Source organism: Petaurus breviceps, unplaced genomic scaffold, assembly GCF_028583685.1.
Source record: "Petaurus breviceps papuanus isolate PSGF00001 unplaced genomic scaffold, PetGlider_PUasm1.0 688, whole genome shotgun sequence".
In the NCBI taxonomy this organism is placed as follows: Eukaryota; Metazoa; Chordata; class Mammalia; order Diprotodontia; family Petauridae; genus Petaurus; species Petaurus breviceps.
In genome coordinates, this window is record NW_027186457.1 from 7,265,599 (window position 1) to 7,292,443 (window position 26,845).

Sequence of the window (26,845 nt, forward strand, 5' to 3'; positions counted from 1 at the left end):
AGCTTTCTGGCTTAGAGAGAACTGGTTAAGAGCTAATACTTTCTAAATGTCTTTTTAAAGATGATATCTAATTGAAAGAGCTTTCAAAGGCTATATTCAAGTAGAAAAAGGGCTTTCTCTGGTTGAAGACTAGAGAAGATCAAGAGTCAAGAAGTGAGCAGAAGAAAAACATTTTAGTATTCTGCACACATTTATGAATGGTCCAGCAACAATGAAGCCTATAGTCTAGAATTTGGAGTTCCTCTAAGTACACGGTTTTTTTTTCTTCCCTTGTCTATTTCCTTCCCTTCAAAGTCCTTCACCATAAAATTGCTGGTGATATGGCTTTACATGTATATTGCATTGTGTTTTATTATTTATGTATTTGCTTTAATATCTTAGTGTTTATAAAATAATTATTTCTTTTATATTATGAATTAAATGGGTATACTTAATCTCTAAAAGCATTATTATTCTGAATGAGTCATATTCATAGAAAACACATTGGATGGGAGCTTAAGAAAGTGTGGAAAAGTGTGTTTTAGGAAACTGTTTGATGGGGGAAGGGTGACATGGTCAGAATTATGCTTTAGGAAAAAAATACCTTGGCAGCTGAATGGAGGATTAATGTAGCATGAAGGAAAAGACATGAGTCACAGTTAGAAGGCCAGTCCAGCCAAGAACTCATGAGGGTGGACCTGATCTGGGGTGTGATTGTATGAGTGAAGGAGAGATTTTGTGAAGGTGGAAACAAGATTTAACAATGGATTGGATATGGGGGGAGAGTATACTGCCACTACTACATGAAGCCTTTCCTGATTACCCTTTAATTCTAGCATCTTCCCTCTGTGAATTATCTTCAGTCAATTCTGTATAGGAAAAATTGTATTTAGGAAAAGTGTATTTTCCTTCAAAAAGGTTACCCTAAGATCCTGGCTGAGTTGGAATGTAACCATGGTGGTGGCGGCAGTGGGTTAGCTAAGGGTTTAGAACTGCTAGCAGGAGAGAGGTTTGTAGGATGGAACCCAACCCAGAGAGAAGTGGGGACAGAGTTTGAGTGGGAGACTTGAAAAGGGACAAGAAGGTTTGGGATAGTTAATTCTGCAATAGAAGTGGGGAGTTTCACACACCTCAGTGAGATATGGGAGGCCCCAAGTCCACAGAACAGTTATTGCAGGTAGCTTGGACCTTTCATGAAGATCAAGGTTCGGGACTGGAGCTGGTTGATGCTGGGAGTGTCTAAGGAATTGGTGGCTAGTTAATATTCAAACTCCCTAGCAATGAGGAACAAAAGAGATTTCCATCATTATTGCAGGCCTTACTTTGGTGTGATTCAGAGAATTTGACTTTCCCCAGCAGCTCCTTCCTTTATCAAGGTGGAGGAGGCTACTGAGGTCCTTATACTCTCTCTGTCTCTGTCTCTGTCTCTCTGTCTATGTCTCTTTCTCTCTCTGTCTCTCTCTCTCCCCTCCCCCCCACATATGCACATACACATAGAGTTTAAGAACCATTTCCATCTTTACTCTCACTTAGTGATTTCATTTACTCACATAGGTTCTATGATTATTTCTATATAAATGATTAATAAAGCAATATGTCTAGCCCTCTTCTCTGCTGAAATACAGTGATGCATCTCTAACTGAATTGTTCCATATTTCAAACCTTTGTCTCTTAACCTCAACATATCCCAAACAAAAGTCATTTCCCCTACTCCCCTCTTCCCATAAACCTTTCCTCTTCAGAATTTCCCTGTCAGTGACAAGGGTACCAGTCATTGAGACTTGTGTCTGTGTATCATCCTTGACACCTACCTCATTCTGTAGTCAAGAAACATTTATGAAGTACCTACTTTGTGCTAAGCACTGTGCTAAATTCTGTGGAATACAAGAAGGCAAGAAAAAAATCCCTGCTTTCAAGGATCTCACAGGCTAATAGGGGAGACATCATGCAAACAAATAGGCATGAGTGAGTTATAAACAGGATAAATGGAAGATATTCCACAGAGAGAAGATACTAGAATTAAAGGGTAATCAGAAAGGCTTCCTGTAGTAGGGGCAGTATACTCTCCCTATTTATCAATCCATTGCTAAATCTTATTGTTACTACCTTCGCAAAATCTATTCTATCTATCTCCTTTCCTCCACTCATACAATCACACCCCAGATCAAGTCCACCTTCATGAGTTCTTGGCTGAACTAGCTTCTAACCATGATTCATGTCTCTCCCCCTGCCCCACACATGCTACATTAAAGCTCCACCAAGCTGCCAAAGTGTTTTTTTTTCCCTAAACTATAATTCTAACCATGTCACTCTCCCCCCAGCAACCAACTAACCAAAAACCTTGTTCACTAAAGTCTTGTGGTTCCCTATTATCTCTCGGATCAAACACAGAATTCTCTGTTTGGCATTTAAAGTTCTCTACTTGATCCCTTCCTAACCTTTACAGGTGTATTATTCCTTTCTAACCCTCCTCACACTTAATAATCCAACTACATTGACCTACCTGTACTATCATAGACATGATATTCCATCTCCTTTCTTCATACCTCTGCACTGGCTGTCAACTAGGCCTAGAGTTCTCTGCCTCTCACTTCTGCTTTTTACCTTCCCTGGCTTCCTTCAGAGACTTAGCTCAAATGTCACCTTTTGAAGGAAGCCTTTCCTGACTGCCCCCCCCCATCCCCCTCCTGCCACATGCAAATGTATTCCCCTTTTAAATGATTTTTTTCATCAAGTTTATATATACCTTATGAATACCAAGTTACTTAGTTGTTATCTCCCTCAGTAGAATACATTCTCATTGAGAGCAAGGAATTTTGGATGCCTTTCTTTTGTCCCCAGAACTTAGCACATTGTCTGGTATATAGAAGGTGTTTAAGAAATTATTGTTTTCTAAGAGCAGAGCCTTTTTTTTTTTTGCCTTTCTCTGTATCCCCAGTGGTTAGCGTAGGATCTGCCATATAGTAGATGACTAAAAAATACTCGTTTTTCAATGATTGACTAAATTTAACATGTTGACTAAAAAAATTTACATTTTACTTGAAAATCCCAAACTGACACTCTCCTAAATATATAAATGATTCCCAAAGGAATCTCAATGACACAGATGCATATTGATGGGCATACTGCAATGGTTCTGTGACTTCTATATGTGGATCTTCCCTGCAGTGATGTCAATCACTATCATCCCATATACCTGCCCAGCCTGGGCAAGCAGTCAGTGTCCTCCCCAAAGTCAAGCATGTGGAAGAAGTCATGCTAGTTTTTTCTTGACATTATGAGGAAAACGTAGGCTTCCATAGCTTGTTCCATGCACTTGCCATGTAAGCAGTACATCTTTTTGTTAATGTCTATTGATTTCTGTGATAATATGCTTTAGTTTAGCTCTCCTTCACAACCCCTTGCTGCCTGATTATATCTACCACTCACCTCTCCCTTGTTTTCTGGATGTTGTTATTATTCAATTGTTTGTCAGTTGTATCTGATATTTTGTGACCCCATTTGGAGTTTTCTCATCAAAGATACTGGTGTGGTTTGCCATTTCCTTCTACAGCTCATTTTTACAGGTGGCGATATGGAGATAAACAGAGTGAAGTGACTTTCCCAGGGTCACACAGCTAGTAAGTGTCTGAAGCCAGATTTGAACTCAGGAAGCTGTCTTCCTGACTCCAGACCTTGTGCTCTACACACTGTACCACCTAGCTGCCTCCTCTGAATGATAATCATATTTAATTTTATTACACTATAGGTGACTCACAGCTTTCATCATATGTATTCAAATATACATTTATTGTATAAATATATGTGTCAATTTAAAATATATATTAGAGGCATCGCTACACATAGAATGTTGTATACACTTTCAGATGAGATAATTGTTTGACTTTATTAAAAGAGATCTCTCACAGAGTGGGGAGTGATATATTTGAAATATAAAAATAAAATGTCAGTAAAATAACTACATAAAAAGAAAGACTATAACAGGGTCTTTCCCTCCTCTCCCACAGACTGTATTAGAAAAGATATAGACAGTATTTTATAAAACTGAAAGTAAGATTTAAATTGTCTAACCTTAAATCACAGCAGAAATAGAGAATTTTTGCAACTGGACTTATATAGAACTACAGAATCCATTCTGGTTGGTTCACATTGTGTTTTCCCAGCTTGTGCAAATTCAGAGAATCCACCCCAAATATTCGCACGGACTATTTGTACCTGACCTGTGGTAAAGCATTCCAGTCTCATAGTGGTCTGATCACTCATAGTCTTACACACTGCAACTTGACCCTGACATAGTGATATCAGTTTGATCCTCTTGGAGAAGGGAGGACAGCCAACCAACCAAGCTTAATGTGGGCTCTGGAGTTTATGGATTTTAGGAACGTATAGTTCCTCGAGTTGACTCTAAGGAATTATCCCCATTAGAGGCCCAGAATACCTTGCCCTCCAAACTATCAGCATACAAATAGAGAGAATGCCTTTTCCTTCAAAAGAAATTAAGTGAACTCTGTGGCACTAACACATCTTTATTATCTACTGTTTCAGGAAAATTAGTTACTAGAAATTAGTTCTTTCAGGAGACATGTCATTCTAAGCCTTTTTTCTTCTGTTTCCCCCCCCCCTTCTTTCTCCCTCTTTTCCTCTTGACTTCTTTTTATTTCTCCCTTATTTAATATATTTCTAGTTTCCTTTTTTTTGCCCTTCTCCCGTGCCCTTCTCACTTCATTCCACTCTTCCTTTTTTTGCCCTACTTTGCATTAACTTTATGCTCAGTTATTTTAAAAGTGCAGGTAGTTCACATGATGAGAAAGCAGAAGCATATTTTCCACAAAAATAGTACCTAGTACAAAAATTTAAATGTGATGAATAGAGATGGAGGGAGGGGGAGGCTGGGAAGATGGCTGCCCAGTAAAAGGCTTTTTAGGAAATCAGACTGAATCTCATTAATAAAGAATACTTCCACTAAAGCAGGACAATCAATCTGCCACGTACATTAGTGATGTCTAGTCCAATTCAGGTAGATAAATTGCTCTCTAAGTGTTGATCTGCTGCCATTCAAATCACAATATCAATAATATATTCTATGCTGAATTCTCCCCGAAGCTTGACAAATTTTGTCACCATGTGTAACAGGAACTACAAAGGTGAAGGAAAAGAATGATGTTGCCTGTGGAAGGAGGGGAGAGAGGGGGAGAGAGAGAGAGAGAGAGAGAGAGAGAGAGAGAGAGAGAGAGAGAGCACAATAATAAAAAACTCAATGTACTAATACCTCAGGAAAAAAAAAATATGTGTTCATGTGGGGTAAGAAATAACCAACACTGGCCATCATCCCAGCCTAAAGTGTCAGCTAAAAATAAAGTCAGAAATGTGCAGTTGTTCAATTGAGAACCTGAGGAAGACAGATGATAGCATTATGATAAATACTGTAGGAAAATCCATCATTTCAAAACACTCCATTGCAAAGCTGGGCAGAAGAGTGAACATAAGTATTTCTACTCCAAGGTTTTAATGTGTTCTAATTTCTGAACAAAAAGCACTCTTCCTATTAAGGGCTAATTCCTTAGCCAGTCCAACTGATGGTTAATTGTTTATCATTCCTCGCAGTTAATATTAGAAGCTATTATTTATTTATTTATTAATTATTATTATTAGCCAATATTCAGTAAGAACACATTGTACTATATTCTTCTGAACGAATTTGACCTGAGCAGACACCATGTGATATTTCAGCCATCTGCTTCAGTTTTTGTGTGTCAGAGCATAAAAGGAACCTTTTTCGAACCCGTGTTGGGAGGGAAACTATTCTATCACCCTTATAAGATTAAAGGTCTCAAAGGAAATATTGTGCATGTTAGGTGGAGTTTGGAAATGATGTGGAAACACCAAGATTGCACCTTTATGTGATTGTATTAAATTTAGAGGGATGACAGATTAAAACCAGATTGGGTTTTAGGAAGGTGGCACCTTCATGAATTTGTCATTAATGTAGTGACCCTCTCATCCCAGCATTTCCATTCCAATATGGCTGGCGATTCGAAGAGAAGTCAGCTTAAAGTCCCCTGTGGAAAGTTGTCTTCAGCATAGACCCTCTATCTTTAATTTAGCACAATTGGCAATCTTGGTCTGAGAGAAACTGTTATTTAGCCAACATGAAAGCCGAGTGACCTCTGTCGCCCCAGTGGTGAATGAGAAGTTCAGTCTTGGGTTGATAGCACTAGTGAACTATTGTATTGTAGATAACCTTGAAAAAAATTGAATGACCTCTGTTATCAAGAGGAGAAGGGGACAAATTCCAGTTATTGCAAGGTGAGGTTTCTGTAAGAAATGTGTTTTTAAAAAATCTTTTAAAAATAGGTTGTGCCTTAGTTATGCATTCACCTTTCTCGTCTCGCTGACATTGATCCATAAGACCTTTGTAATGAAGGCAGTGAATATGACCAGTTTCATATAGCAAAATTATTTCTGTGCCCCAATTGAAAACCCATACTAATAATAGGTGTGCAACAAATTCACGTCGACAGAAAGCTCTGGTTAACAGATGCTTTTCATTCACAAATGGCAGTTCAGCAAGGAATCAATTTACTTTCAAAGAATATGTTGTCATTTAGGTCTTAATGTTTGCCCGGGTTGCTGATATTGTCGAGTGAGTACAAAGTGATTTGTGTAGGGAGCACTCTGGAGTGAAAACTCCATGGAATTTCAAATCAGAATTGAGTTCCAGCTCTGCCACTTGGCAGCTAGTTGTGTGACTTTGGACAAATCATTTCACTTAATTGAGCCACCCTGCTCCCTTCTATAAAATTGAGGTAATGGTGAGTACATTAACTATTCCATAGGATTACTATAGGGATCTAAAAAAAAAAAGGCTAGAGCTTTGTAACTGAAGATATCTATCTCTACATCTCGATCTTTATTTGTATCTACGTATATACCTCTATATCTATATAGATATTTATATCCATATCTGCCTCTATATGTACACACACACATAATATGTACTATTAATCACTGAAATATTTAACTTGGACATCTGATTTCATCAATGTGGGTATACCCTCCAAAGAGTGAAGATCATAAACCATCTCTGTCTTCTCAGCCTGTGCATCCCTAGTTCAATCCTCCTATCAATCATCCATTGGAGGTGGTTTTGGGTGAGACTTCATGTATAGGATATCAATATTGATCAAATTAAATGCTGCCAAAATACTTGATAGGAGATTGAGAGAACCATTTCTAAATTGTGTCTAATTTTCACCAAATATGTAGCTATCAATTGCCTTTATATCTTTGCTTCAAATTTGATGGAAAAGCAAGATGTTGACATCTTTAAGCTGTAGCCAAGGCTTTGCTCAGGCTGTGTGCAACTTTGGAACCCAGGGAAGTACTTTGTGAATTTCGATGTCACCAGTTTAAAGCCTGAATCTGAAAGATATGAAAACTTGGCACTTGACAGTTGTTTTTTGCATTTGGGTCTGGAGGATCTAGGTTTTAGGAAAGGAGCGGACAGAATATTGATGAAACATTGCTTGTCATGTCAATCACTAATGCAACATTAAAAAAAATTCTTGTCAGAGTTTATTTTTAGTCTTGAAATTACACTGAAATACAATTACATGATTAGGTAGTACAGATTAAGCAGACTTTATACTTTCAGCTGATCCTGCTTTGGAATCAGTCCAGCAAGCTATTTCCCTTCCCCCCTCAAAACCACTATTGTCCCCTCTCCCACTTTGGATTATTTGTAATAAAATATAAACTGGGTGTGGTAAATGTAGCTTGAAGTCAGGAAAAAAAAAACACCCCAAAACTACAGGCAGAGATGTGCTAATGTCAACACATATGGATGTTAAATTTTCACTGGGAATATCTACAGCTAGGAAATCAGCAAATACTACAAATCAGGGCTTGATTTATATTGTTGATTGGATTAAGAAAATGATGGAGAATATTAGAATTTAAAAAATAGGGATTATTAAAGAAGTGTTCATGAGTAGTTTGCATTTTTTTTTCTGGAGAGCCAGTTGTTAAACATTTACCAGAATACCTCTGGTAGGAAGTAGCCTTTTCCCCACAAAAATACTGTGCAAAGGCATGCTGGATTTTTATTGCTAAGTTTCTCTGAGGAACAATGATCTGCTTTGCAAAGTACTATATTACTGGTTTAAACCATTCACAAAGTAAATGATAGGACTTTATAGATTGTCTCAGTTCAGCTAGCTTTTACAGCCTGGATTTCTCTATTTTGGCATCAAAAAGCCAGTCATACCTTACCAGTGTTCTTACATTGTATGCCTTCCCAGCCCCAACATGCGCTGAGACCAGTAGCACTGCCCTCCTTACCGATCCTCGAACAAAACTCCTGGTATTTTCACTAGCCTTCCACAGCTGTAATGATCTCCCTCCTCATCCTTACCTCCTGGTTTTCCTCAAGTCTGAGCTAAACTCCCATCTACAAGAACCCTTTACTGATTCCTCTTTAATCTAATGTCTTCCCTCTGTTGATTATCTTCAATTTATCTTGTATATAGCTTGTTTGTACATTATTGTTTGCATGTTGTCTCCCCCCTTAGACTTTGAGCTCCTTGAGAACTGAAACTATTTTTTGCCTTTTGTATCCCCAGAGCTTTGCAGAGTGCCTAGCTCATAGTAGGTACTTCATAAATGTTAATTTACTAACTAAATCATAGTAACAGACTTCCAGTTTAACATTTTTTTACAGTATTAAAATTTTTATTCCCCAGATCACTAAAATTATATTCCACCTCAAAGGTGTGTGCTCGTCATTGATGCAATCATACATTTAGAACAGTTAATGACTGTAAGACATTTAAAAGTAATTTATTATTTTTCAAATTCTGAATTTAATAAATTCAAAATAAAATGAATATATACACTATAACAAAAAAAGAGGATTGCTTATGAAATGGTTAATCTACTACGGACAGCTTACTTTTCTTTTTAAATATATATATTGAATTCAACATGTAACAATCAAAGGCACCTTGTTTATCTGTGATTTTTTCCCCTGGACTTTCTCTATTCTATCCATTTAAAAAAGAAAAATCAAGTCTGCTGAACTTGTTCTAAGGGTATATAGAACAGAATTCTCATAAACATTTTCATTTGACTTGCATATGATTAATTTTTCCCATCTAGATAATTTTCCGGATGTTTTCATCTCCCTTTAGAATATCATGTCCTGATTGTTTCCTTTCAACTTCCCCTCCCCTCCCAAATTATAATTGGCTCAGCTCTTCCTAGACTGGATTCACATAGAAAAAATGAGTGAGACACAAAGCAAAGCAAAGATGTGGGAGGATAGCCAAGGCCAGGGGAGATTTCAGTGAGGCCTACTATTACATTTGTCATCCTTATTTCCCTTCAGAAGTCACGGCTTACAGACATTGAGACGAAAATGCCATCTTAATATTTATTTCAAATACATCAAGGATTTGATATTTCATTATTGTGAGCATTCCTGTCACAGATATAGAATGTTACTTAGCCAGAGCTCCTCTGACCCAATAAATATGTCAACCTGCAACCAATTTAGTGAGATCTTTTTAAATTGAGGCTCTTCCATGGGTGGTGGGCATACTGGACTTTGTTGAGTCAATGGTTGATGTATTTTCAGTACCCACCAGAGCTTGAGATTCTGTACTGTCTTAACTTCTATGACTAGAATAATTTTCATACCTCAATAAGTGATTTTACTTCCCTTTAATTTGATCAAAATCTCCTTTATGACCAGGAACAATTGAAATTTTCTTCTCTCTCTCTCTTTTTTTTAAAGCAATTGGGGTTAAGTAACTTGCTCAAGGTTACACGGCCAGTTATTTTTGTTAAGTATCTGAGCCCAGAAACGATCCCAGGTCTCCCGACTCTGGGGCTGGTGCTCTTACTGTGCCACCTGGCAGCCCCTCTCTTCTTGTGTTCCAAATCATCCTTTCCCTACCACCTTCTCAGTTGAGTCATACTTGGTTGGAAAAAAAAAAAAAACAACAGCAAAAAATAAGCATAAGCCATTTATACTGAGTTTCTTCCTATCTTCTTTTTTTTTTTTTTAAAGCAATTGTGGTTAAATAACTTGCTCAAGGTTACATGGACAGTTATTTCTGGGTGGGGTGCTAAGTATCTGAGCCCAGATTTGATCCCAGGTCATCCCGACTCTGGGGCTATGCTCTTACTCACTGCTCCACCTGACCTCCCCTGTTCTTCTCTTCTTGAAACTATAAAATACTTAAGCATCATCTGTCATCCTCTACTTCTTTCTTCAAGACAAAGAGGCAGTCTTTCTTCCTGCCCAGACCAGATCTCTTACTTGTTCCATTCCATAGATCTCTTACTTGTCCCATTCCATTCCTTGGTCCCATTCCATCCTATAATCTCTATATGTTTCCACCCTTTTCTGTATATCATTCTTCTCTCTCTTGAATCTTTATTTTATCTACTGACTCCTTCCCTGATGCCTTCAAAAATGGCTAAGTCCTCTATTCTTAAAAAGTCTTCAGTTGACTCCACCATTCCCTTAATCTTTCATTTCAGATATCCTGCCTCCCTTTAACAGCCAAACTCCTAGAGAAGAGAATAAACAAAACAAAACAACAAACAACAGAATTATGCATTTATTACCTTTACTTCTTTTCCTCTCACTCATTTCTCAATTAATTGTAATTGGCTTCTGATCTCATTATTCAACTTAAATCTCTCTTTTCAAGTTTTTAACTGCAAAATTTGATGCCACCCTTTTGATCTTCGTGTTTTTGGCTGCTTGGCGGTATTTGACACTATGAGAAACCATCTCTTCAAGGAAATTCTCAGGTCCCTGGCTTTACATTTTTTCACTCTTCTCTTGTGATTCTTCACCTACTGATATAACCATTCCTTCTAAAACACCTTTGATGGAGCATTACCCATGACACACTCCATATGTGTGGGTATATCCCAGGATGATGAGCTTTCTCCTTTCTCATGACTCTCTTTCTTGATGATTTCATCAACTTCCACATATTCAACTCTCTATACAAATGATGCACAGATTGACTCTATTATTATTATTTTTTTCTTTGTAGCTTCAGTCCAAAATTACCAACTATCCTTTGGATGTTTCAAACTGGATACCTACTATGCATCTTAAATGCAATATATCCAAAACAAATCACATTATCTTTTCCCTGAATCTATTTCTGTCCCTAACTACTCTATCTCTATTAAAGACATCACTGCCCTTCTAATCCTTTAGGTTCATACCTCAACATCATCCTTGACCCTTTCTTCTGGAAACCCAATTGGTTATCAATGTGTCAATTCCACCTCCACTTCTCTTTGATCCATCCCTTTTTCTCTCCTCCCATGGCTACAATCCTACTTTGGGAAATTGTCAGTTCTCAAGCAGACTATGACAATAACCTTATAACAAGCATGTTTCTCTCCTTTTTTTTTTTAAAGCAATAGGGGTTAAGTAACTTGCTCAAGGTTACACGGCCAGTTATTATTTCTGGGTGTGGTGCTGGGTATCTGAGCCCAGATATGATCCAGGTCATCCCGACACTGGAGCCGGTTCTCTTACTCGCTGAGCCACCTGGCCACCCCTAAGCTATTGGGGTTAAGTAACTTGCTCAAGGTTACATGGCTAGGTGTTTCTGGGTGGGTGCTAAGTGTCTGAGTCCGGGATTCGATCTCCAGGTCATCCCAACACTGGAGCTGGTGCTCTTACTCGCTGTGCTACCTGAACGGCCCCATTTCTCTCCTTTCTAACATATACTTCATACGGGAGCCAAATTGAAGTCACTAAAGCACAGGTATTGTCATGCCAATTCTCTTTTCAGTAAGCTACACAAACTCCCAAGTACCTCTGGGATAAAATACCTGCTGTTCAGTTGAGCACTTAAGGCCTTTTAGTACTGAGTTCCAGTCCACCTTTGCAGACTTATTGCATATTACTTCTCACTCACTCTACACTCTAGCTAAATTGGCCTACTTTTCAGCCCTGTACACATTCAATCTCCTCTTTGTATGCTTTGAGCAATATGCCCTCTATACTTGTAATGTATTCTCTTCTTATCTCAGTCTTTCAGAATCTTTAGCCTTCTTCAAAGCTCAGCTAAAGAACCTTTCCTTGTACAAGACCTATTCTAATCCTCCTAGTTCCTAGTGCCATCCTGTCAGAAATTTCTTTGCATGTATTTTACACTTATTTATCTCAATTCATGTTGTTTCCCTTAAAAGTAGGAAAGTTCTTTGAGGGCAGGGACTGTCTCATTTTGGTCTTTTTTTACCCCTAGCAGACATCTCAGTTTTTGGCACATGATAAACACTTAATAAATAAGGGCTGAATGAATGAAAATAATCTAAGTTCTTTTTTAAACACTGTGACCATGTTATTAGAATTTTATAAATCTAACCTACCATTTTTTTGGCACAATTATCTCTGGTTGTAGAAGAATTGAACACTTTTCAAGAACTCAGAATTTTCAAAATTCCTAGATTTAGACTTTCCAGTCACACAAATCAGAAACCAGGAAGCCCAACAATATAATATTTTTAGGAATTAAAGCAGAGAACACTAATCTGCAGTGCTCATCCAGCAGCCTCTCCAATCAGCTGTTCTGATTCAATAGGGATCATGACCTGATATATGTCTCTTTGAAGTCTCTTCTAGCACAGGCTACCCCTCCCTTTACCTCTTTCATTCTGTTGCACCAAGCAGCAGAATTTTAAATCCTGCCAGTCATTTGTGTAGAAGACAGATAACTCTGATCAGCCTCTGACAGTCCCTAAGTCAGATAACCTTTAGCCAACAGAAACTGCACGCTACAACCCCCCCAAAACTTGCAAAAAGCATAGATACTGACTCAGACCAACCAGAACACTAAGAATGGAGAGACGTAAGGCAGGGGCTTAGTATGTGGGACAAGTCCAGCCTGAAAGAAATGGGTCTGCCATCCAGCTGGGTCCAGTCTTCTCCTGTGTCCTCTCACCCCAAAGAAGTTACATGAGGTAGGTTACGAGGCTGATGAAAAGTGAATCTTCCAACAGAGGAGGATGCTGCTGAGGGTCAATACCAAGGGTAAATATACTGTTAAAGGGACATGAGTCAGAAAATGAATGACAAAGAATATTGGGATAAAAGACAAAATCCACTAAATATCTACAGAAGAAGAAAATTCAGTTTAAAAAACATCAAATAAACCAAACAGGAAGTCACTAAAATCGGAAAGAAAGATGGCCACCAAGACACATAAAAAGACTATAAACTGCTCTAAGGATATATTGCAAGATAATCGAACCAGCACTTATTGAAACAGAGCTCTGGACATTCCAAAGAGTGTGGGAGTATAGCAGGATGTTCCAGAATAGCTTAAGAGACAAGAGAAGAATTTTATGAGAAGAAATGGCAGAATTTATAATCTGAACAGTAAAAATAATTAGCATAATAGCAAAACTTGAAGCTATATTAGGTAGTCTCTCCATAAAACATGAAAAAGAGAACTATCATGTAGTAAACTCCTGACTAACAAGGAATATAAATAGCCAAATGAAGAACATTCTGGGAGGGGGAAGTGTATTACATGAACACATGAACTCCATGCCAGCAAAACACATTTATTTCAAAAATATAATGTGTAGAGGCAATTTAAGGATAATAGGCCTTCCTCCCAAAAGAATATGACAAACCAAAAAATCTGACTGCCATAATTTAAAAAATCTTTGACAAAAACAAACTTCTCAAAACCTATGAATTCAGAAAACAAGGCACAAAAAATTTTAACAGATTGTCTCCAGAAACAAATAAACCAAAAACTATACTCTGTACTCTAAGTACCTAGAATTTAATAGTTTTGAACTGGAGGAAGCAATGAAGTCTTCAAAGCTGTTTTGTTTTTTTTTTGCTTTGGAGAAACAGAGCTACTTTTACATCTTTACCTAGAAAATTGTGTATAAAATAAAGGGACAGATAAAAAAACAACTACAAAATTAATTTATGTGGAACAACATATCACCCTCAATGCTGAATAAATGAGACATGTCTAGAGTAAGTCTAAAAGCTGTATCAAGACAATAAAGTCTGTTCATACAGAGAGACTATGTAGCCACCTTCCCTCCCCTACCCCCCCACATTGGTTTGTTTCAAATTAACCAACTTTACATATCAGACTCTTACCTTGTATTTAATCCATCACATGCTTTGGTGGATTATACAAAGCACATCTCACCAGGAAGTTCTTTGCCAGCTAAGGGCACTTTGCTTATTAAATTGAAATCACATGTTCAGAGCCATTAAGTGAATTGCTTTAGTGCATCCTTCTTCAGAATGCCAGGGCACAAATGCAGTTTTTTTCATAAATTCAGTTAATTTCATGCTCTAATTGAATTTCTGAAACATACTTTTAATTGAATTCTTAAAGGGAAAGGGAAAAGTTAAGTAGCCTTACTGTTGTAATGTGATCACTTAAAAACTGAGCTTCCTAAGAGTACAATCTAATATAATTAAACATACATGTCTTTTCCTCTGCTTCATGCTGGGCTAGGCTGGGACCTTCCCATTGTATGCAAAATGATCAAGGCACAAACCGCAATATAGGTCTTCTTAGAAAAGGTTCTAGCTTCACATCAAGTTTGTTCAATATCACAGAAGTTGGAGCACAGGGCATTCCTGAGCAGTGCCTTCAGCAGACTCCATTCAGATGCAATCATTTTCTTTTACACAATAAAACACAGCTAAACTACATCCCATGACAAATATTCACCCTTTAATTTGAAGTTTCAAATGACAGAGGTGCTAAATTTCAAACAAATAAAAAAAACTAAAGTGAAATCTACTACTTTGTTTGGTGCATTTACAAAGTGACAGAAGAGGCAATGTTGACTAATGAAGTCTGAATTCTTGGTGAGTGTCAATGCTAATTCAATGATCAACTCTATGACTGCTACAAATGCTTAATATTATGGAAATTATGGGAGGGGGCAAGAAAGAATGCCATCTATCAATATGATGTTTTGTGGGCTCAAATTGAATAAATACATTTAAAAAATGTGTACGTTAGATGATTTAAAAAAAACCCTCCTATTTACTAACTTGATAAACATATAGCTGACTAAAGATAGATGGACTAGGTGTCTTCCTATGTTCAGTAAATTGAAGTAGTGCTGAAAGGATCCATGTTACCCTAATACAGTTCTAATTTATAACTGAACCCTGAAATTCCACTATTAGACATTCATTTCTTTGGTGCAAGTCTTTGTTCCTTATGACAAAGAAAATCTGCCTCTGTGTATGTATGCATGTGTATGCATGTGTGTGTATATGTGGGTGCAACTCATCAAATCTTATGTTAAATTTTAATGTAACTATAAATATTAGATTGCTTTCCTTTGGTAAGCTTTTCTAAGATCAGAGAGAGGGAGGAAGTATAAAATCATTGAGGGATTGAAGTGAATAATGCCCTTTGCATGAGAGAGTAATACAGAAAGGACAGATATGGATGAGGAGGGGTTACTAAAGACAAGGTATGATTTATGGGGAAGAAATCATATAGTGAAGATATGAAAAAAAGGAAAGGAAGCCTTTCTGTATATGCATATGTGTGTGTATCAGAGGAAAAGGAGAATAAGGTAGACTCTCTGTATATGCATGTGTGTGTGTGTATATGTATGTATGTATCAAAGGAAAAGGAGAATGAGATGCATGACCAAAAAGTTCCAATTTGGAAGAGAAGTCAGGTGAAAGAAATTGTTTCCCCAAGGTCAGGTAACAACTGAGTGCTGGATCTGGGAAGAGAACCAAGAACCACCTCTTGGTTCAACTGTTAGGAATTATTTCTTTCTATTTCATTTTATTGGACAAAGAAAGCAGTAGGGCAGAGAAATCTGGAATCTTCAGATAAGGAAAAAATAGAGAATTTCATAAAAAATGCTACAGGTCTCTGAATATGAAAAGTTGGCTCTTATCCTAAAGATGTGCTTATAAGAACCTGCCAAGTATATGGATGAATATTGAAAAACACAGAAACATACTAAATTTCCAATGTTTATACAGATAATTGGCATCATCTAGTTACAGTCTCAGTTACTATTCAATATTCTGTTGTTGAACTTGCCAATTAGTGGGTCGTGGGTGATGGAAATTTGGACTCTTTGGTCCTGAATCTGGAATGAGACCAATTGATTGTATTGTATCTAGTCGTGACTCAAAGTCAGTCATTAAAATGAAGTTTGGGAGCTTTGTTAGGACATGACTTCTAGAAGTTTCTATTAGTTTAACACTCTCTCTTTCGCTTTTTAGAGGGGGGGAAGGCAGGGCAATTGGGGTTAAGTGACTTGACTAAGGTCACATGGCTAGTAAGTGTTAAGTGTCTGAGGAGGGATTTGAACTCAGGTCCTCCTGACTCCAGAGCCAGTGAGTGCTCTATTCACTGTGCCACCTAGCTGCCCCTAGTTTAACTCTTTAAAGACCCTTTTCTCTTTACTAAAATTTGCCTAGCCAATGCTCATTTTCCTCAGCCATTTTCTTGACTGATTACTTAGAATCATCACCTCTTCTTTTCTCAGAGCAGGGAATGGGGTGGGATGGGTAAGGAGGGTAAATGTTGCCCCAGGGCAAAATCTACACAGTCCAGTGCAAGTAGGGATATTTTAAAAAATATTACTTTTGAAAAATGCATATGTATTTTTTAATGGAAGAAAATTCTGCTCTCTCTGATGTGTGAGTGCATGTGTGAATGTGTGTGTGTACGTGCATGTGTGTGTGTGTGTGTGTGTGTGTGTGTGTGATGATGATGATTTAAGTTGCCCATGTCACAGAGAAGGCTTAAAATTTCTGATGGACAATATAACACAGAGGCTACAGCTTTGAAATCTTGCCCAGGAAGCAAAGCTGTTCTTTCTTAGACCTGTTTGCCCAATTGATCATTCTATTTGATGCTGCTATTTTTTTTGTCTCTTTTAGACTGATCTCATGGGAGTTCACTTCTCAGTTGTGTGGAAACATGGACAAAATCCTCAAATTGATTTTTATGAAGGAATGGGTGGCAAGTGAGAGTTGATAGTTGAATTCTCAGGTCAATCATTGGAAATCTACAAATGCTACAATTTTGTGCATGATTTATTGCTCTGATGATTGTCTAGATTTAAGAAAGTGATAGAGAAAATAAGATTAAGATTAAACTTAAAAGTCTTTCATATACTTTCGAAAAGTTGGTTATTAAACATTCAGTAGCACGATCTAGTTTAAATTCTTTGTTGGCAACTTACTATTTGTGTGTTTTTGGCAAGTCACTTCAACTCTCAGATCTTCTGTTCCTCATTTGCAAAATGGGGAGGGGGGTTGGACTAGGTCCCCTTTAAGGTCCCTTCTTTCTCTAAATCTGTGATCTAGACCCAAGAGTATCTTTTGAGATCACATTTTGTGAAATTTTCTACAGACTTTGACTTTTTGTTTAAAATGCCAGCATTTCCTAAAATATCTTATGTTCCAGTTAGGTTTTGTTTTTAATTCCATTTTATGAAGGGGGATTTTTCTTGGCTGGTATATATCAACATTTTAAAACTAATAGTGGAGAATTCTGTCAGCTACACTTGTCATCTAACTCATATCCCAAAAGAGGAAACAGTGAAACAGAAGGTGATAGAGTATGATGTTTGTATATGTAATACTAAGTATTTCAGAGGTAGCTGTATGTAATTAAAAGAAAATGAATGGGTGGCAACTGGATTTCTTCTGAAGTCTAAGGAGAGTCCATGTAATTCTGGCTATTTTTTCCAAAATGTTAACCCTAGTGTAGGCAAGCTTTGTCATTCATTCAATGATTTTTTTTGCAATGTTAATTTGAATTCTGTTGCATCTGGAATGCAGCAGATTAAAAAAAAAAAAAAGATGTACAATATGTACTTACCATGGCAACCCTGGCATCACACAGCACACATGTGAGATTGGAGCCAAGGAGCTTCTCAGGCTCTTAAACAGACATACACAGAAATTCTAGTCATGTGATCTTGCTGACAGCCTGAAGCAGTTTACTGGGAATGTGTCAGAGTAAACTGATAAAACTCCAGGTTTTTCTGAAATCACTGCTGCCTTAACATACTCTCTCTTTCACTCTCCCTTTCTTCTTGTTTCTTCTTAAATTTTGCACCCTCTTTTCTTTTTATTTAAAAAAAGGTTACAGAAAGCTAAGAAACCTTAACTTTCTTTGATGTTTCTTAAACTTTGGATGAATCAGCATTTGACAAGCTGGAATATTACTTTTTAATGAATACCATTCAAATTCCACAGTAAAACCTTAGCTAATGAGTATCAGGAAATCTTTCCAGAGTTTAACAAAGATCAGAATCATAGAGCTGAAGAGACTTTAGGGGTCAACTAATTCAATACTTTCATTTTACATCAAGTCCAGGGAATAAAGTGACTTACCTGAGGTCACAGAGTGAGTTAGTTAGTGGTGTATTTGGAATGAAAATGTCTCAATAATCAGCAGCATACTTTCCCCTTCATACTACATTCCCTCAAAAAATTTCTTTAGATTAGTTCAGAAATTGTATAAGTGGTTGATATCTGTCTGAAAGAGATTTTACCCTCATCTTATAGAAATCATGATCTGCTCAGTCACTAATATACTGATAAAAATGTATATTGAAATAATATAGAACTTAATTATAATGAAAGTAGATTTTTATAAAAAATTTAATCTACATATTGCTAATTAGGAACGTTGAAAATTGTGAAAAAAGGAAAAATAACTCATTATTAATGAATAAAATCTGTTTTTTTTTATTATTAAGCATGTGCTATATGCCAAGCAGCATGACAACCAAGCAATAGAAATAAAGCCAGAAAAATCAAGACAGTACCTGCTCTCCAGGAGCTCACCTAATTGAGAGACACAAAAGAATGTTCCATTACACAGAAAGCTAAGGACAGTAGGAAGGCTGATGGTAAGGCCAAGGGACCTTCTATTGGATCAGTAGGCTAGATGACATTGTTCAGGAGCCTAGAGGTCAGGACAGATAGCCAGTGATAAAGATGGTAATGAATGTCAAGGCAAATGAGAAAACCTGTTGGTCTTCAATGTTGCTAGAACGGAAAGAGTTGTTAACTCCCATCTCACACTAGTGTAAGCAGTCAAGTATCACAGATGCATTCTGGGTAAATCAGAGCAGGGTGAAAGGGAAGGTGAAGGGAAAACAATGTCAAAGGCATCAACTGGTGGTAGCAATTTCCCCACTGGTCAGTCAGGTCTCAGGAGATCTAACATCATTATTCTTTTTTTTCCCCATGTAGTTATTTTTAATTTATTTTTAATTTTTTTGGTCTTTATTAATGTGTTTGTTTATTTTTAGTTTACAAGATTCAGTTCCACAATTCCTTGAGTTTTGAATTTTCTCTACCTCCCTCCCCTCCCCGCCCCACATGACAGCATACAATCAAGTATAGGATCTCCAAATACTTTCACATTAGACATTAGTCAGGTTGTAATGAAGGATTGTATCAGATAGAATGAACAATGGGAAAGAGGAAACAAAACCAAACAAGAAAAAGATCAGGTAGCTTGCTTCAATCTGGATTCAAACTCAGTTCTTTCTAGTTCTTTCTCTGGATGTAGACATCTCTCTCCATCATGAGTCTTTTGGGGTTGACTTATATCACTGCATTGTTGAGAAGAGTCCAGTCTATCAAAGATGGTCATCATACATACGTTGTGTCTGTAATTGCGTACAAATTTCTCCTGGCTCTACTCTTCTCACTCAGCATCAGTTCACATAAGCCTCTCCAGGTAGATATGAAGTTCATTTGCTCCTTGTTTCTTATAGCACAATAGTATTCCATTACATTCATATACCACAACTTGTTCAGCCATTCCCCAATTGATGGGCACCACCTTAATTTCCAATTCTTTGCCACCACAAAAAGAGCTGCTCTAAATATTTTTGTACATATGGGTCTTCCTCCCACTTCTATGATCTCTTTGGGATACAGCCCTAGAAGTGGTATTGCTAAGTCAAAGGGTATGAAATTATTTATAGCCCTTTGGGCATAATTACAGATTGCTCTCCAGAATGGTTGGATCAGTTCATAACATCATTATTCTTAAAGCTTGAATGTGGTACTGTCCATTTGACTTAAACCTATCATGATTTTCTTATACTCCAATGGATCATGCAGGTGGGTATTTGCTTCATCAGTATAGATTGTAGCTCATACATAACTTTTCATCCTTAGTGACTCTCGTTTTTATACCCTATAGATAATCCAAGAAAGATTCCCCGCAATGTGCTGGAAGCCTTCCTTTAGGCTTCTAAATTGAGATAGACTATGCTTAGTTTTTTCTCAATTCTAGTGTGTATAAAAGAATGATTGCAACTTTTAATCACATTTTCATTCAAAAGATAATGAAGACCACAATGACAAACTAGACAGAGATAAGAGGGGCAAAGGAAGAGGTATACTTTTGAATTGAAGGAAATATAATTCATAGTAAATATAGACATGTAGTATGGCTATTTTATATAAGTATATGTAGTATGTATATAAGCACTTATATCATACAAATACATATATATCTCCTCATTTATTTAATATATATTATTTTCTTGATAAATACACATCTATCTCCCTATTTTTCTTCTCAAAGCAATCTCATTTGGGGCAATACCGTCTATGCCCTATTGGATAGTTGGTGTGCTCACCATCTTTCAACCAATGTATCAAGTATTTTCCTTATGTTACTAAAAAGAAATTATGGGGAAAAATGTGCTACATAAACAAAGGAAAATCTCTTGTCATGTTGTCAAAGCTCTAGTTTGCAGATTATTGTAATTAATAAATAGTCAGTTCTTGGATTCTTAACTTTGTTTTTGCTTTGCTGGTTTCATTACAAAAGCATAAAGCAGAGCAATTAAAAAAGGGACTCCTAGGTGCCCATTTCCCATACTTAATGATTCCTATGATTTGTGGTATAGGTTTTTGACTTCAGGGAAAGTCCATTTTCCATTGCTGATTCCAGTCAATCAGAACCCCAGCTTTATTTCCCAAGTAATCACATTTATGTGAAAATGTTTTTATTTAACAGCCATTGAATGATTGCCTGACTATACTTTTGTTCTCCTCCTTTTCTTTCTTTAAAAAAAATGAGATTGTTTATTTTTCTGCCCATTTTGGAAATGATCCAGAAAAAAAATGCCTTTAGCATGTTCTGGGAACTCATTTGCAAATGCACTTATGCGTTAAGAAGTCCACTTAAAATGAAAGCAGAATTGTCGTGCATTTACTGGGAAGACAGAAAAGGAAAGTGAACTATCCTTACCCTGGAAGAAATGATCAGTATCTATTAACTTCTTACAAGGGTCAGTGTGCATAAAGGCAACCAAAAAATCTGCAGCTTTAATTTTTTTAACCATCTTAATATAGGAGACTAACCATCATGCAACATAATGAATGTTGATGAAGTTTTTAAGGTTTTTTACTTAATAGAATTACTAGAATATCCTATCTATACCTTTTAGTGATTTTATGGGTCCCAATTCTTCTCAAATCTGTTGACATTTCACAGATATTTTATGCTTGTTTCCTAAATAAACATATAAAGGAGAATATACTCAGTGGAAAATGAATAACTGTTGTAATGAAATGATATAGGTAGTGAAAAAGCCATGGCCATGTCACTAAAATGGACTCTCAGAAGTTCAGTATTCTATATATAGAGAGGAAGAGAGAGAGAGAGAGAGAGAGAGAGAGAGAGAGAGAGAGGAAGAAAAAGAAAGAAGGGTAGGAAGGAAGAAATAAAGAGTGAAAGAAAGATTGGAAATAAAGTAAATACCAATTGTTTGGAGAATGGATAAATAAATTGTGCTACATGAATGCAATGGATTGTTATTATGCAGTGAGAAACAATACAGTGACTACAGAGAAATATGGGAAAACATGAACTGATACAAAGTAAAATGGGTGACTATAGCCATGTTAGTGGAAAGAAGATGAACAAAGCATTTGAAATTGTATGTTGTGGAAATGTAATGATCAAATATGGTGCTAAGGAGAAGATTTGAAAAGATATCCCCCATTATTCACATAGATTGAGGATTATTGCTGTGGAACACTATATTTAATGATTGATTTTTTTATATTGGTTCTTCTGAACATTTCTCTTGCCTTTTTTTGTTCACTGTGAGAAGGAATAGCTCTTTGAGGAAAGAGGGAAGGATATAGTGGAAAATATAGGTGATATGAATATAAACTATGAATTAATTATTTGTTATCATTTAGTTTTACATTGAGAAAAAAAGGTTTATGTAAATTGATGCTGGGAGAGCCTTTCCACATTTCATCAAAATTGTGCAGAATGGAGTAAAGCTGTGCCCTTAAACATATCTAGAACAAGGTAGCATGGACATAGTTGGGTACTATTTCATAGTCTTGTAGCAGATGGGGATGGCTAAGGCTGGTGTTATACAACTGTTGTCACAACACCTACTTTACTACTCTCACTAAATGACCACTGGATGATTTTGTAGTTTTGCATTAGCCAGTGGCCAAAGAGTCAACAATTTTGGGTGAACATCCCTCTACTTGAGCTCAGAATAATCCTCATTCTATTACAGAATCAAAAAAGCAATTGGCAGGACCCTTCCACCAGTCTCTTTCCCTCCATGTTTTCAGGCATATATAGGTTTGATCTTTCAAGGGCAGAGAGGAGAATAGAATGTAATAATGCCTTGGATTTACATAACGGGGGAAGCAGTTGCTTTATTTCAGATATTGATGTATCAGCTTAACTAGAACTTTGGGGTGAAAGGTACTGCATAATTATAGCAGGTGGTATTTCCTGATAATGACTTCTCCCTTTGGAATTTTCCATATGAGGGCTGTTTCATTACAGTAAAATAGAGCTGTCACTTTAGAAGAGGATGGAAGTTTATTATAATTTTATCCATCCCATTGATGTGAATTTAAAAAAATCTTCCCCAACAACAGGGTCAGTTTAAATACAATCAGGTTTATCTATTCTAGATATCAACATTTCCTCTTCTTCTTTAGAGGATACTATTATCCTTACAAGCCATTGTGTTCCTGGCTAAGAGTGTTGTCTGATAGTAGTCTGAACAATGTCATGGTTCTATGAAAAGGTTATTTTGTCTCATGAGATCAGCACGTACCAATTCTGACCAAATGTTTCAGACTTTATCAGATTAGCTTTTGTCAGTCTCTCTTCTCTATAGATATTTTCTGTACGTAAATAAAGTCAGAGATCAAACATAAGTAAAGCCAATAAAGGAATCACCCCATGCATTATTTCCCATCACTAGGACAAGGGATCAGACATAAAAAGGAAATGTATATGAAGGAAAAAGGGGAAATTGTAAATGTCCTGAGCTCCATTATCAATTTAAAGCTAAGGCCATAGTTGCAAATACAAAGCAAAGAAATAAAAACCAAAACCCAAAACCTTAGTAATTCAGTAACATATACTTCATTGGTTTGATTTTTAAACAACAACTGGTAAGGGAAACAATACTCCACCTGAATTACATTTATAGACACATCCTCGGTCATTCTACATTGTTATTTTATTTAAGTAAATTGTCAGTATCATAGTGTCATAATATTACAGTATGGGAAGGGGCCACAAAAATTATGTAGTATATCATAACCTAAATAAGATTCCTCTCTATAGCATTCGCAACAAGTGGGCATCCAGGGTCACTGTAAAGTAGTGAAGGAATAGGAACTCATTTTCCCCCAAATCTACTTTGAATTTTCCCCTTTTTTTAGTAATGTCTTCCTAATATCAAGAAGTTGCCTCTCCTTGGGGTGGCTAGGTTGTGCAGTACATAGAGCACCGGCCCTGGAGTCAGGAGGACCTGAGGTCAAATCCGGCCTCAGACACTTAACACAAAAACTATCTGTGTGACCTTGGGCAAGTCACTTAACCCCAATTATCCTCCAAAAAGCAAAAACAAAACAAAATAAGAAGTTGCCTCTTCTACCCTTTGCTTTTAATAATAGTTAATAATAACTAGCATTTATATAATTCATTAGGTTTGAATGATATATATGCACATTTATGACTATATACACACGTATGATTTTATTTGATATGCACAATAATCCTGTATATTATTTGAAGTTGAAGTAAATGAGGCTGACAAATGAATTGATTTGCCTAGGATCATTAAGCTAGCAAGTGACTGAACCAAGATTGGAATCTAGCTCTTGCTGACTCCCAAGCCCAGCATTTGATCAGCCATGACACTTAGGCAATAGTTCTGACCTCCAGAGATGACAAGTATAATTCTTCACACAGGAGAGTTCTTCAAATACTTGAAGAAAGCCATTATGAACATCACAACCCAGAGCCCTCTGCTCTCTATGATAAAACACTCTGAGTTCTCCAACCAGTTCTCAGACAAGACTCTAGTGTCCTCATTATCCTGGATTTGATCTAGCTTCCAAAAATGTGGATTCCTAGTTTTTCAAATAATCTTGGGTCTACTCATTGTCAAAAGTTTATATTTCATGATATTATCCACTTCTTGAAGGGGAGAATTCTTTGGTTTTTCTTTGTTTACCACAGGGACTGGCACATAGTAAGTGTTTAATAAATGCTTAGTCATTGTTTGATTTGTCTCATAGTAAATGATTAGTAAATAATTCCTTTCAGGTACTAGATATAAGAAAGAAGTTCAACATGACTTAGGGGTATATGTTTGCTAGAGAAACATGACATAATAAATAAGAGGGCTGGTCTTAGTGTGAGGAAAGCCTGGGTTCAAGCTATGCTTCAGAACCATTTGTACTAGCTGTGTGACCATGAACAAGTCACTTACTATTTCACAACCTAGGCCACTCTTTGTGACTACAGGTTAAAATATGAGTTGTTGATCTACTTCGGTGAGGGGAAGGGCAGCTAGGTAGTTCAGTGGATAGAGCTTTGGTCCTGGAGGCAAGAGAACTTGAGCTCAAATCCAGCCTCAGACTAGCTATGTGACCCTGGGCAAGTAACTTAACCTCTGTTTACCTTAATCCACTGGAGAAGGAAATGGCAAAGCACTCTGACATTTTTCCTAGAAAACCCCATGGGTAGAACGGTCCACCAGATTATAAAAAATTTGGACATAACTGAATGACTGAACAAAAATTGGTAAGAGTGTTACTGCATCTAGACATTCCCACATGATTTAAGTTAAAAATATGAAACCCACCCCCTGCCAATATTCTCTCTCTCTCTCTCTCTCTCTCTCTCTCTCTCTCTCTCTCTCTCTCACACACACACACACACACACACACACACACACACACACACACACACACTTAAAATGTAAAAGTAACCACACAAAATATACTGGCTAGTTATGTCATTTCAAATTAGTCATGAATTAAAAGAATGTCAGCTAAATTCTAAACTGTATCTATCCGTCCTTGCCCAAGATAAACTTAATTCAACAAACATTTTTCATAATATTTACTAAATTTCTGGAATAGTTTAGGACTAGTTAGTATTTTCATGTGGATCCTAAGTAGACTGTAAATTCCTCATAGTCTGGGACTATGCGGACTAGATTAGACTTCTTTCTCCAGAGTACATCACACAAGTCTCAGCACACTTTGAGTTAATCAAGAAATATTTGTTGATTGTCTCTAATTGTTATTTTTATGAGTTGAACTTTTCACCTTAGAATTAAGGCATATTCCAAAGTAAGCTAGCTTGCATTTATAAGGCTTCCATGAATTGTTTGGAGACTATTCTTCTGACAAAATATTCCTTCCAGTGGCTTAGCTTTGTCAGAAGCAAAAATAATATTCTCTGATTCTACACAGTACATTACCTTAGATAGGATATCAGAGTGACAGCATCATCTGGTGTTTAGAGCAGTGGACCATGAATTAGCAGAACTTGTGTAGCCATAGGCTGTGAAACCATGAATAAACACCTGATGCATTTCCAGAGCTGCTTTGCATTGTCCAGCCAAGAATTTTAAGCATTAAATTGTATTGAACAATACATATTATTCAATTCAGCAAACACAGGACTAAGAGCTAAACAAGTTATTAGAATTATCTGGACCAAGGCCTTTATTTCATCAATTAGGGAAGCTGAGACCCGAATACACGAAATGATTTGCTTACATTCAGGCAGGTAGAAAGTGTCAGAGTCACGATGTGGATCCAGATCTGCTGACTTTATACAATTAAGAACCCTTCTGAAGATAGGAACAGATGTTGTTAGCATGGGCTGCACTGGGTCTCGCCAAGACCCAAAGACTGACTAAATCAAGCATGGTGAAGGATACTCAGAAGCAGGTTAGTTGTATGATTTGAGATTGACACTCAGTACGGCATTTGTAGATCTAGAGAACCTGTAAATCTAGAGAACGCTAGAATTTGTAGATCTAGAGAACGCTAGAAGTTGTTCTGTCTCTACTAGGCTACTCATTGGTAGGGGTGTGGGTTGGCTTTCTCACAACGTCCAGGTGTCAGTGGTGGTAGTTTGATTGGGAAGATCTACCCCTCCCATTCACTGCTAAGCAAACATGATGTTAGGTTGTGAAAATTACTCAAAAGTACCCACAGTTGACACAACCACACATTAAGAAGAACAATACCACAAGATTATAAGCAACAGTAGATGTTAAACTCAACCTAGAAAGTGAAGGGGAGGGTGTCACTACTTAAGATACTGGAGCTGAGAAAGTGGAAATACACAGGCCACACAACAAAAGGGGAGTCATGGGACATGCACTTCCTAGCAGATCCCTTCCAATCCCCTTCTCTCCAAGGCAGTCAATATGCTTTTGGAAAACAAAAACAATATCACCAGTAAAATAGTGAATTGCTCTTAAACTCAGACCAGTCCCTTGCCTTAGCACCAAT

At 37.0% G+C, this 26,845-nt stretch overlaps 1 protein-coding gene and 1 long non-coding RNA gene across 2 annotated transcripts in view; one reads left to right on the forward strand and one right to left on the reverse strand.

The window, feature by feature from the left end:
• Positions 1-26,845, reverse strand: part of LOC138174343 (uncharacterized) — a 154,804-nt gene that overhangs the window by 126,864 nt on the left and 1,095 nt on the right. The gene's annotated exons all lie outside the window — the stretch shown is intronic.
• NYAP2 (neuronal tyrosine-phosphorylated phosphoinositide-3-kinase adaptor 2) overlaps positions 1-26,845 on the forward strand; it is a 333,767-nt gene that overhangs the window by 39,144 nt on the left and 267,778 nt on the right. The gene's annotated exons all lie outside the window — the stretch shown is intronic.